Source organism: Octopus bimaculoides, chromosome 16 (genome assembly GCF_046866305.1).
Source record: "Octopus bimaculoides isolate indiv1 chromosome 16, ASM4686630v1, whole genome shotgun sequence".
In the NCBI taxonomy this organism is placed as follows: domain Eukaryota; kingdom Metazoa; phylum Mollusca; class Cephalopoda; order Octopoda; family Octopodidae; genus Octopus; species Octopus bimaculoides.
In genome coordinates, this window is record NC_142943.1 from 55679614 (window position 1) to 55690043 (window position 10430).

The following is a 10430-nucleotide window of genomic DNA, read 5'->3' on the forward strand; positions in this document are numbered from 1 at the left end:
GTATGTGTCCACACATATGCACATTCCAAAACGTGTGTGTGGATTTCACTATATGTATATGCATGTTTGTTTCTATGTGTACATGTGTTTGTATCTGTGTGACCGTATATAACTCTACATGCATGCTTTGGTGCTTGGAGCAGAGGTACGTAACCCATTTTCTCTTGAGGAGATTTCAAAGCAGTACACCTAGCACATGTCATATTTTCATGTTACGTACTTCATGTATGTATGTTCCAGTAAATGTGTGCTTGTATGTGTGTGTGTGTGTTGAGAGAAAGTGACTGAGTAAGATAATTTTCATCATAATCATCATTTTGCATTTGCTTTTCATTCTGACATGAGTAGGATAGGCTGATCCCCATTCAAATCAGTTCTTACGCAGAGAATTGCCTTCATAGACTGTTATGAGGAATATGCTTCTGTCATAGACTTCATTTTGTTCTAGTTTCTTGGGTCTGATACCCTTCCTAACAATAACTACTTCACAGCATGCTGAGCGAAGTTTATTGTGGCACTAACACTAAAGAAGTCGCCTTATTTTCTGTAAGGCTAAAGAGTTCCATTCTATTCGACCTTGTTTCTGTTTGTTTAAGTCAAACGTGACCGAGATGGTGTGCAGAAGAGCAATGTAGTAACGAAGAAGATGGTGGACGCAAGAGAGATGATGAGGAATAACAAGAATAAGAGCGTGATAGGTAGGTGCATATTGGTTTCTAGTTAAGATATTGAATAGTAAAACAGCTCGATGGGAGTGAGAAGGAGCGATAAAAGAAGATTGAAATGAGAAATGTCTCAAAGTGTGACAGGAGCAGGAAGAATGTGTAAAAGAGAGAGTTAGAAACTAATAGTGAGTGATATATGTTAATAAAGAGTTACGTGGAAAGAGTATGATGACTAGCGGTAAAGAATGGTGGCAGGTGTCGAAGACTTCGGTTAGAGACTGTGCTGTATCTCATTATACATGTATCTAGCTGTCACAAATATTCCACATTAAAACCCACGTCTTGCTACTGAACAGCATCGCACTTCGTAAAAATGTACAAGTCAATCTGCTTCTTATCCCAAAAATAGAAACTCTTGGTTGCCAACAGAGATAATAACTCCTTGTACTCTTTTGCAACCAATTCTTATTCAGGTACAAGGTCCGAAATTTTGGAGGGAGGGAGGGCCAAGTCAATTAGCTCTACTCCACTACGCAACTGGTACTTAATTTATCAACCCCGTGAGGATGAAAGGCAAAGTCGGCATCGGCGGAATTTGAACTCAGAACATGAAGACAGACGAAATACCGCTAAGCATTTCGTCCGGCGTGCTAACGTTTCTGCCAGCTCGCCGCCCAACTTCCTCTGCTTATTAGATGACCCAACTAACATAGACTATCAACTATCTCTGGAGTTTCTTCTCATTTGAAGGAATTTGTTTGACAAGTACTCCTATGCGTCTAATACACACCAAGTCAATCTTCCAATCTGATTGTGATTCAACATGTGTGCCCGTAGTCTACATTGAACACACAGTAATTAATTTCTGCCTATTCCTTTTCTTCACACCAGACATGTTCATTTGGCTGATGGCGGCATGTACCTGTGTTCTTTTCTATTTAATAAAACTTCAATCTTTGCCAAGTTTACTTTGAGGCCTGTCGATTCCAGGTTTCTGCTTCCGTATTTGGAATTTATTCACCAACTCTTCTACAAATTCAACTACAAGAACTAGGTCATCGGTACCGAGGAATTCCGTTTATGGTTTGTCAACAAGCAAAAGGGTTGCATATTCAATCCTGCATGTTAAATTCGTTGCTGAGTGCTCCCTCCGTGTATGATATTGTATAGGAATAAGACCATAAATATAATGAGTTGGCAATGGGAATGCATGTTTCATGACCTCCCTCAAATAGGAGTTTCTGGGGATTGACATCAGGTTCTGGCTTCTCGGCACATCAGCGGCATGCATATGGAGAGAACCGACAGAATTAGCGGACAAGTGGCTCTCAACTGACGCCCTACATTCTCAAACAAGGTAAGCGTATACTAAGGTATTGCAAATTTTATTACGTCTGAAAAAGAAGACGGTGGTCGTGACAGGAATTTCTTAGATCATAGAACTGCTCAATTGTAGCTGACCTATGGCTCAACAGGATAATCACGTCAGTCTCGAAGGATCTGGAACATTTCTACCACATCAAAATTCAGCAACATCTAACTGGTCGCACATGAAAACCCAGCTGTAATACGCCTCATGTCATGGTCTTTTCAGTGTTGTATAACTTGTGTATAGAAATAGATGTAAGACTGCTGCTACTGACTGTAGAGCTCCACAAGGATTAGCATCATCCCGTGTGCTTCCAGTCTAATGCTTAAAGCAACTGCCATACCTACTTATACAACTGGTTAGAACAGAGAACAAATGTAGGAAAATTATGATAAACACAAGTATATATCTTTTACTCCTACTACGTTCGTTTCACTATTTTGGTTATTTGGAACTGCATTGGGCATTCCAAGTGCAATAGGATGCTTATCTACAACGCAAAATTTTATAATGTATTGCTAGAGAGAGCTAAAGCCAATATGTATGTATGTATATATATATATATATATATATGTATGTATATATATATATATATATATATATATATATATAACATACAAAAATAAGAGGAATGACCAGCAAAAGTGGACTCCTATATGCTAGAAATAGATGCCGAATCATCTAACCACGAAAAATAATATATGTTCTCAGTAAAAATTCAGCGACACAACAGATTGTAAAAGGGCAAGACAAATGAAAAATACTAAATAAAAAAACGATGAACCTACGTACCATGGTTTCACCTGTTAAAATTTACATAAGTAAATATCTGCAGGATCGTCAGCGTAGTCCGTTGATTCGCAATGCAATTTCCAGAACTAGACAGAAGACGTCCAACTGAAAGGGAGCACATGTAGAGTTCTACAAATTACATTCAGTGTATCATTTCAAATGTCTTCAATCTGGCGCGCTAAGTCCGGAAATAATTCTGCAGTTAATACATTTTTGCGGCTAATTTACTGGTATGAGAACATTATTATATAAAATTTATTAATGGGGGTAGAAATTGATATTAATCAATTAAAACCAGTGGTCTAGCATATTAAAAAAAATTCGAAGATTAAAATTATATTACATACAAAAATAAGAGGAATGACCAGCAAAAGTGGACTCCTATATGCTAAAAATAGATGCCGAATCATCTAACCACGAAAAAAAAAATGTTCTCAGTAAAAATTCAGCGACACAACAGATTGTAAAAGGGCAAGACAAATGAAAAAATACTAAATAAAAATACGATTAACCTACGTACCATGGTTTCACCTGTTAAAATTTACATAAGTAAATATCTGCAGGATCGTCAGCGTAGTCCGTCGATTCGCAATGCAATTTCCAGAACTAGACACAAGACGTCCACCCGAAAGGTTAATCGTTTTTATTTAGTATTTTTTCATTTGTCTTGCCCTTTTACAATCTGTTGTGTCGCTGAATTTTTACTGAGAACATATATTATTTTTCGTGGTTAGATGATTCGGCATCTATTTCTAGCATATAGGAGTCCACTTTTGCTGGTCATTCCTCTTATTTTTATATGTAATATAATTTTAACCTTCGGATTTTTTTAATATGCTAGACCACTGGTTTTAATTGATTAATATCAATTTCTACCCCCATTAATAAATTTTGTATAATAATGTTCTCATACCGGTAAATTAGCTACAAAAATTTATTAACTGCAGAATTATTTCCGGAATTAGCGCGCCAGATTGAAGACATTTGAAATGATATACTGAATGTAATTCGTAGAACTTTACCTGTGCCCCCTTTCGGCTGGACGTCTTGTGTCTAGTTCTGGAAATTGCATTGCGAATCGACGGACTACGCTGACGATCCTGCAGATATTTACTTATGTAAATTTTAACAGGTGAAACCATGGTACGTAGGTTAATCGTTTTTTTATTTAGTATTTTTTCATTTGTCTTGCCCTTTTACAATCTGTTGTGTCGCTGAATTTTTACTGAGAGCATATATATTTTTTCGTGGTTAGATGATTCGGCATGTATTTCTAGTATATAGGAGACCACTTTTGCTGGTCATTCCTCTTATTTTTGTATGTAATATAATTTTAATCTTCGATTTTTTTAATATGCTAGACCACTGGTTTTAATTGATTAATATCAATTTCTACCCTCATTAATAAATTTTATATATATATATATACATACATATATAGCATATATATATACGTATATACATACACACATATATATGCATATATACATATACATACACGTGTACATTATATATATATTATACGTATATATATATATATATATATATATATACGTTTGGGCTCGATATATAAAGTATACGTATATACATTTTAATATATATAGGGATATATAGAGAGAAATAAAAACTGCAAATATTCAGATGAACACTTATGTAATAAGGATATAGATATTTATATATTGACAATAAATACATATATATGGAGTACAAAAAATACAGAAAACGAAGGGGAAAAGGCATAATATTTGAAGTCCGAAAGCTGTTTCTGGGTGTTTGGAATTATGCAATCGTTGTAATGCTCCTAATATGCAGATGGAGTGAACAAGAATTCAAGGATATGCAACCAATAGAAGATGCATATAAACATTACCGTAACACCGGCCTCTTTCGTCTGGATGGAAAGATCGGCAAACAGCAGTTCACTTCATAATGCGAGAATTTTTAAGGGTAGAATGTATGAATGTGTGTAGACATATTTTTACATATCGCCATATAGCTAATTCTAGGCTGTCTTAATATGGTAAACATAAAATAATGTTGAACAACTGAATTTGAAGAAAAAAACAAGTGACTGTAACTTAAATATAAATTCCAATCAAAATGGGCAAGGGAGGTAACTCCTAAATTTCAATTGACCGAAAATATATGAAGGAGTAAGCGTATCTCCTTTTAATTTGTGGTTTACTGAAATTCCGGAGTTATCCCCCTTCCTCCTTTTGAGAGGAATTTTTATTTACGTTAATGGGTATTCTTTTCATTATTCTTGTGAATTCAGTTGGTTAAATGAATCTTTCTTTCACACATTTAAAGTATGGTAACCGACAGGGATCTATATGTATGTATATACTTTCGATGTTTGTTCTACATCGAGTTATAGATTCTCCCTTATTACTATTAGAAATACTGAGAACCAATGATTACATCCACCGGAGTCCTAAAACCGACGACTCTGTTCGTCACAAAGTATAGCAAAACGAATAAATATATAAATAAATGTACTGTCTGACGATGAGGCTTGATAGTTCAAGACAAACTACCATCGTTGAGTAGTGTCCATTGTCATAACACCTTATAGTTAACTGACCAAGTCCAACTAACTGTAAAAAGGTACGACCCGTTGTTGAAGGGAAATCGCTGGTTATGTTTTGGCGCTAAGTCTAATTTGAGCAAGCAAGGAAGCTTCTATATGGTCGCTCGACGGGGTATGTTGCCTACCTGCCACCAGAGCAGCATCATTTGAAAGTTAGAAGAATGCGAGGAAATGCAATGTGACCAGTGATGTATAATATCGTCCAAAAGTCCGGTCGACACTGATACAACGATGCTTGACATGTTTGAATGTAATTTAAACTATTGTATATTGTCACTCTGTGATTCTTCTAATTTAATGTCAACATGAGCTGCATTTACCTTAATAATGCAAATAATGATACAACCAACTGTCAGCTTATTTATGCGTTGGTGTCTAAAATTAACTGTTTTTGAGTTTCATAGGTCCTCCGCCTTGTATTCGTTGTAAGTAGTGAATCTAGAATCCTTTAAGTGTGTAATTAACGCTAACTGCAATCAAAAGATGAATGAATCATGCTATTATTAATCTCTAGCACCAACGATACATATGTGAAGATGTAGAAAGTGAACAGCTCTTTATTATCTCTGTGGAACACCTCTACTAAGCTAGGTTACTTATTTCTAGGAAGTCACCAAAACAAACTCTCAGACATTGTACAAACATTTAAAATGTTCAGCATACAAACACAGCTTATAGTAGCTATGATCGGAAACTGCACGACTCGCGACGCCCTAAATTAACTATGAACATCTCGAGATTTCCAATGAAAGCAGTAATGACCTCTTTGCAAGATATAAGATTACAGTATTTTCCATGTAACCGCTTGTTCACGAAACTAAGCTTTTCAAATATACCTCAGAGGTAAAATATATTACACCTGACCAGAACCAAACTGTTCAGCAAACTGCTTACTATTCAGAAACAACACAATACTATCCTAAGCTTCCACAAAGCGACGAAGACAATTACCTTTTGTTAACCATCACATCTTTGTATGCATCAGTAGGCGTTCAGACTTCGTTAGTTTTGTCATAAAATGCTCAAAGAAGACCATATTGAAGTGGTGCATCTCATTTCATAAGGTTAATGGCTTTTTATTCATTTATTTATTTATTTATTTATTTTACAATAACAAGGGAATTGCTTTGTAAGCGAATTGTTTTGCAGCCAAATGCTGAGAAAGGACCATGCAGTGTATAGGGGGAAAAAACACAAACACTTTTAGCACTGAATTAAAAAAAAAAAACTAATGAATCCTTTATACGTACGTACCAGGAGGGCGACACCGAATTCAGATAAATCTCAACTTTTAAAAAAATTGTTTCATCTTTGGTGTCTGTCTTTAAGCAAAAAAGCACTTTCTTTCAGGGTTGATCGCTATCTAAACCAAAGATTCTCAAACTTGTTGGGCCACCGCCCTACTCATGGCCACATAATATCCTCAGCGTCCCACTCGTATTTTTATGTATAAATAGATATTTTATATTTTATTAACTTATATATAGGTGCAGGAGTGGCTGTGTGGTAAGTAGCTTGCTTACCAACCACATGGTTCCGGGTTCAGTCCTACTGCGTGGCACCTTGGGCAAGTGTCTTCTACAATAGCCTCGGGCCGAGGATTTGGTAGACGGAAACTGAAGGAAGCCCGTCGTATATATATATATATATATATATATATATATATATATATATATGTATGTGTGTTTGTGTGTCTGTGTTTGTCCCCCCACCATCGCTTGACAACCGATGCTGGTGTGTTTACGTCCCCGTAACTTTGCGATTCGGCAAAAAGAGACCGATAAAATAAGTACTAGGCTTTCAAAGAATAAGTCCTGGGGTCGATTTTCTCGACTAAAGGTGGTGCTCCAGCATGGCCGCAGTCTGAAACAAGTAAAAGAGTATACTATGAATCATTTGATATTTTATACAATACTATAATAATATTATAACTTCATAGTGTTCCTTAATCCACTGCTTTCCTCCCGACGCCTCCTCTTTCTATACCGTCCCACCTTCACTCATCCCTAAGGCAACAGCGCCCACCTGGACCGTCTCAACGCTCACCGAGGGGCGGTAGCACCCACCTTGAGAACCTATGATCTAAACCACCAAAAGAGTGTTTTGTTACTGCTCAAAATGCATTTTTTGATTTACATTGCAAGCTGCTTCGTTTGCAATTATTCATCCAGTTGTTTTTGTTTCTTTCTCCCTCATCTTGAACATATATCGATACTGATAAATCAGTATCACAAAGTACTGGTTGTCAAGTGGTGGTGAGGTACATACACAAACAAACACACACACACACATAGATATATACAAATATATATACAACGAGCTTCTTTCAGTTTCCGCCTACCAAATCCACTTACAAGGCTTGAGTCGGCCCTTGACTGTGGTAGAAGACACTTGTCCAAGGTGTCACATAGCCACGCCTGCGCCTATTTCTAACTATAGTGTCCAGAGCCCTAGACACAAGGCTTCATAATGACGATAATGGTATATTATCGATACCTACACTCTTAACTATTAAATAGTTATCTACGATTGTTATCACTATAAACTGAATTAAAACTCAGACAACGAAGATGCCTCCACGCAGTTGCTTGACCAGTATTTAAAAAAAATCTCAATTAAATATTCCTCAAATACTCATACTATCGGCTTAGAAATAATTTAATATAGACTATAAAGAAGGCGGTGAGCTAGCAGAAACGTTAGCACGCCGGGTGAAATGCTTAGCGGTATTTCGTTTGTCTTTACGTTCTGAGTTCAAATTCCGCCGAGGTCGACTTTGCCTGTCATCCTTTCGGGGTCAATAAATTAAGTACCAGTCGACTGGCTCCTTCCCCCAAAATTTCGAGCCTTGTCCCTAGAGTAGAAAGGAATATAATAGAAAAGAATAAAAAAAGACATAATATGCGAGAAACAATAAAACGAGATGGCCACGGTTTCGATATCGGTCAACCCACTGAAATATTATTCACGGCATCAAATTCGAGCGGGAATTGACGTGAAGTGTTTACAAAAGGACCTATAGAGTTAACTCGCTTACAAATCCTCATCTGGGGTTTCAAAGTACAATCGTGCAACATGGAGTTAATTATTAAAATAAATACACACACAAACACATACGCGGACATGCGCATAGATCTCTTATATATATATATATATATATATATATATATATATATATATATATATATATATATATTCATTTATATATATATTTATTTATATACTTCCGGTTTCGTTGAAGAAGGACGCGTGTGTTTCGTTCTCCTGAATCAACCCAATAGAGATTGCACAAATCGACGATAAAACCTACTAAACTGACGAAAACATAGACCTTGTTATATAAGAACAGTCTACTGTAATATACTATATAAAAAAAACGTAATATATTTCTCTAAAAATTAAATATATTACTTTAAAGTCAGCGACACAAGCAAGTTAACGTCGAAAACCCACGTGGTTAGTTACAAAGGATTGCCTAAATCGACGGAAAATAAATGTGCTAAAACTGACAAAAGGTAGTACTTGTTACTTCATAACGGTCTACCGTAATATATTGACTTAAAGAAAAAGTAATATATTACACTAAAAGTTAAATATAGTAAGTTTAAAGTCAGTGAAACAAGCTAAAGGTATCGTCAATAACCGCGTGGTTATACATCGTAATTATATTTGCAATCGAATGTAAGAAGCAAAAAAAGAATTGTTTTTGGAAGAAAACTTCGTACAAGAACAAGGATTTGGAATTTTACCTCTTACGAATAAGTATCCTTTTCATTTGTTCATTTTCTTTTAACTTAGGTAACATTTGAGTTACAACATAATCTTGTTTACTTTCTGAGAATTCTCACTATAATTTTCATTCAAGTTTTACGAATAAGTATCCTTTTATTTGTTTATTTTCTTTTAACTTAGACAACATTTGAGTTACAACATAATCTTGTTTACTTTCTGAGAATTCACACTATAATTTTCATTTAACTTTTATTACGACCACTTAGCTCTGATTCTCTTTTAAAAATAGAAACCATTTTGATTTTCTTTGAAAGTAGAAACCATTACGACCCCCCCCCCCTTCTTTTCACTATCGTTTCGTTTCTTTTCTTCGCTTCATCTCTACAACTCTTTAAATTACAAATCCCATTTAGAATTACGAATTCTCATTTTTCATTTTTCATTTTTTTCGTTTTCCTACACATCTTCGTTACCTGCTCCCATTCTTTTTCATAAGTACCGCTTCCCCCCTCTCTCTCTCTCCCTTTATATCTTTACACCTATCTCTCTCCCTCTCTGTCTTCCATATCTTACTCACAAAGAGAGAAGTCCATATATTCCTTCTGCTCCCAGCAAAAGGCTGTATGCAGAGGCTGTACGAACTGCAGCAGCTGACCAGCAAGCTTTTTTAAGCATGGCCCAGAAAATGGTACATCAGTTAACGTGGATGCAGAGGGTACAGAGTCAACGCCACATGAACCATTGTCCAAGACCACCACAGATGATGGATCAGGGATGGCCACCGCTAACACCAGGAACCCCTGCACAGATATCACACCCATATTCCTACTGAATATCTGGGGCCTATTACGAACAGGCAGCAAAGTCAAGTTTCTATACTTGAAAGACCTAGTTACATACAATCAAGCAATATGCATGGTGCTTACTGAAACGCATCTAACAACTAATATAGCAGATGTGGAGATAAACGTACTCCGAACAGACAGAAGGGATAGAAGTCATGGGGGAGTTGCAATGTACATCCGAGAAGATGTCACACCCCTACTACTCCTATCATACTCAAACTCTGTCTGTGATACTTTAATAGTACACATAAAACAGATTGATGTAGTTGTATGCTCAACATACCGTCCACCAAATACCGCAAAGCAGGAGGGTAAATTTGAGGACAGCCTCAGACGCATAGAAGAGGTCTTGACAAATCTGGACCAACACATCAATATACTTTTCCTAGGCGGCTTTAACCTCCCAAATGTTAAATGGCCTGAAGGTCACATCCTCT